At 53.0% G+C, this 3,749-nt stretch overlaps 1 pseudogene; it reads left to right on the forward strand.

The window, feature by feature from the left end:
• Nucleotides 1-1,668: 1,668 nt before the first annotated feature.
• Nucleotides 1,669-3,735, forward strand: LOC116548049 (annotated as a pseudogene).
• Nucleotides 3,736-3,749: the final 14 nt, after the last annotated feature.

Consider the following 3,749-nt stretch of genomic DNA (forward strand, 5'->3'; position numbering starts at 1 on the left):
TCCTCTCGCAGCTCTTCCCTCCTGCGCTGCGCTCCAACCCCACTGCCCGGTCCTTCCTTCCAGCCCCAGGAACACTGTGCGGGCCTGTCTAGTCCGCCAGGGCGGCGGGGGCTCAGCTCTCCACATCCCGCTCCTTAGCCTTCAGGCCTCGGTGCCAACGCCACCTCCTAAAGGGGACCCTCCTGTGCCACCAAGTGTGCCTCTCCCCCACGAGGCTCTTCGGTCTCTCAAAGCAGCCATGCTGCCCCCAGGCTGTACGTTCCCTAAGGGCCGCGGACCGAGGAACACCGGAGGGGCTCACACTAGTGAGGGAAAGAATAAGCAAATTAGGGACGGGCGCGATGGGTCAGGCATGTAATCTCAACACTTGGAGAGGCTGAGGCGGGTGGATCACCTGAAGTCAGGAGTTCCAGACCAGGCTAACGAACATGCGAAACGCCGTCTCGACCAAAAATGTACAATTAGCCGGGGGTGGTGGCGGGCTCCTGCGATCCCAGCTGCTCGGGAGGCTGAGGCAGGAGAAACGCTTGAACCTGGCAGGCGGAGGTTGCGGTGAGGCGATATGGCGCTATTGCACTCCAGCCTGAGCAACAAGACTGAAACTCTCTCTCAATTAAAAATAAATAAATAAATAAGCGAATTGTTTTGAAATTTATATTAAACCTCCTTTGAAAGTAGGCGTGAATGTAATTGTTTCAGGCACTTTTTTTTTTTTTTAAGGCCGAGGCAGGTGGATCACAAGGTCAATAGTTCAGGAGCAGCCTGGCCAACTGGTGAGACCCTGTCTCTATTAAAAATACAAAAATTAGCTGGACATCCGGATGCATGCCTGTAATCCCAGCTACTCAGGAGGCCGAGGCAGGAGAATTGCTTCGACCCGGGAGGCGGAGGTTGCAGTGAGCTGAGATCATGTCATTGTGCTCCAGCCTGAGTGACAAAGGAAGACTCTGTCTCCGGGGAAGAAAAAAAACTTCATGAAAGACAATTAAGAGAATGAAAAGACAAACTGGACTAGGTGAGAATATGTGCAAAATAGACCTCTCAGCTGGGCACAGCAGCTCACATCTGTAATCTAAGCACTTTGGGAGCCTGAGGCGGGCAGGTCACTTGAGGGCAGGAGTTCGAGACCATCCTGGCCAACTTGATGAAAACCTGTCTCTAAAAATACAAAAACCAGACAGGTGTGGTGGCACATGCCTGTAATCCCAGCTACTCAGGAGGCTGAGGCAGGAGAATTACCTGAACCTGGGAGGCTGAAGTTGCAGTGAGCTGAGATCATGCCACTGTACTCCAGCCTGGGTGACAGAGCAAGACTCTTACACAACCCCCCCCAAAAAAAGATCACGCAAAACAATCAGCCTGAATTGTCATAGGGAACCTAATTACTGCCTTTTGACCGTAAAATAGGAAGTAAAAAATGACGTTTTAACACTTGTATTCCATTTAAGGACTCAGGTGGCCTGGGGGGTGGCTCACACCTGTAATCCCAGCACTTTGGGAGGCCAAGGCAGGTGGATGACAAGGTCAAGAGTTCGAGACAAGCCTGGCAAACATGGTGAATCCCCATCACAAATACAATACAAAAAATTAGCTGGGTGTGATGGTGTGCTTGTGATCCCAGCTACTCAGGAGGCTGAGGCAGGAGGATCGCTTGAACCCAGGAGGTGGAGGCTGCAGTGAGCTGAGATTGTGCCATTGTACTCCAGCCTTGGTGACAAGACGAGACTCCCATCTCACAAAAAAAAGGACTTAGGTATAACATGAAACATGTGATTAAAAATATATATATGGGGTAATAAATAATACTTATTACGTGTTTGCATATGTAAGATATTATCGTAAACATTTAAAATGTCTTAACACATTTCATCAGAACAACTCTATGTAATATGAATTACTCTTCCCATCTGAAAGATGAGTAAACGGAAGCCCAGGAAGCTTCGGCAGCTTGCCCGCAGGTTGTATAAAGTCACCCAGTTGAACTGACTCAAGCCCTTACAGTTTACTTTCAGCGGGATTAGCATAAATGCTAGATTATTCGTGGCCATGACGGCTAGGACATCTTGTCACTGAACCTCGCCGAGGGGATGCGGCGCGCGAAGGTGCTGGGCTGGGAGCTGCAGGAGCAACTGTGGCCACACGTGGAAGCCCTGCGGCCTCGGCCTTCCGTCTACATCCCCGAATTCATCGCGGCCAACCAGACCAGGCGCGTGGACAACCTGGTCCGGAGCTCGCGCCTGCAGCAGCTGCAGCAGATCCGTAAGGACATCCCAGACTTCCGGTCTAGCGCGGGGCTGGACAAAGTCACCGTGCTGTGGACGGGCAACACAGAGCGCTTCTGTGAGGTGGTTCCGGGCCTCAAGGACACGGCCGAGAACCCGCTGCGCACCACTGAGCTCGGCCTGCAGGTGTCTCCCTCCACGCTCTTCGCCGTCGCCGGCATCAGGGAGGGCTGTGCCTTCCTCAGTGGGTCCCCCCAGAACACCCTGGTCCCCGGAGCGCTTGAGCTCGCGTGTCAGCGCCGGGTTTTCGTGGGCGGAGGTGACTTCAAGTCCGGCCAGACCAAAGTCAAGTCCATGCTGGTGGACTTCCTCTTCAGCTGTGGCCTCAAGACCACGTCCATTGTGAGTTACAACCACCGGGGCAACAACAACGGGCAGAACCTGTTGGCGCCTTGCAGTTCCGCTCTAAGGAGGTGTCCAAGAGCAACGTGGTGGACGACATGGTGCGGAGCAACCCAGTGCTGTATACGCCGGCGAGGAGCCCGACCACTGCTTGGTCATCAAGTACGTGGGCACCTGGGCGACAGCAAGCGCGCTGGGTGAGTAAACCTCCGAGCTAACGCTGGGCGGGACCAACACACTGGTGTGCAAGACACGTGCCAGGACTCGCTGCTGGCCGCACCCATCACACTAGACCTGGCGCTGCTGACCGAGCTGTGCCGGCGCCTGACCTTCTGCACTGACGCTGACCCCGAGCTGCAGACCTTCCACCCCGTGCTGTCCCTGCTCAGCTTCCTATTCAAGGCGCCACCGGGCAGCCCCATGATCAGTGCGCTTTTTCGCCACCGCAGCTGCATCAACATTCTGGGGTCCTGCGTGGGGCTCCTGCCACAGAACCACATGCTCCTGGAGCATAAGATGGAGCGCCCAGGGCCCGGCCTCAAGCAACTCGGACCCGTGGCTGCCGCCTGCCCTGTGTCCAACAAGAAGGGACCGGAACCCGCTTCCACCACTGGCTGCACCGGTGATGCCAATGGGCCCCCACAAGTGGGGGAACCCCAGATGCCCACCACCTGAGGCCCCTGTCACACAGCTTCCCAGCCCTTCCTCCCTGCTGCCCCCCAGGACCCCACCTTTCCAGACCACCCCAAAGACAATAAAGCCGCTGCCACTCTCAAAAAAAAAAAAAAATTACAAAGGTTTGTGACAGAGGAGTAAGACTGCGAAGAAACTTACTTTTCGTTAGCAACCATGATGATAATATATACATTAAAAATTGTGGTATCAGATATTGTCATGTTTGATAGCTACACATTAATAATGTGAATAAAATCAATATTTACCTTGAAAAATGTTTTGAATTATCTGCAAGAGATAAATTTAAAAGAAAAAAGAGAGAAGTGGCCAATTTAAGAGGCCAGGTGACAAAGGGAACAATCCTTGCATCCATTTGACATTTATCACACTCTGTGGCATATTCCAGCAATCACACACCTGTTCCCTCTGTGCTATGTTATTCATAATAAC

The sequence above is a fragment of the Sapajus apella genome, unplaced genomic scaffold (assembly GCF_009761245.1).
Source record: "Sapajus apella isolate SASKATOON/1434 unplaced genomic scaffold, GSC_monkey_1.0 scaffold6529, whole genome shotgun sequence".
In the NCBI taxonomy this organism is placed as follows: Eukaryota; Metazoa; Chordata; class Mammalia; order Primates; family Cebidae; genus Sapajus; species Sapajus apella.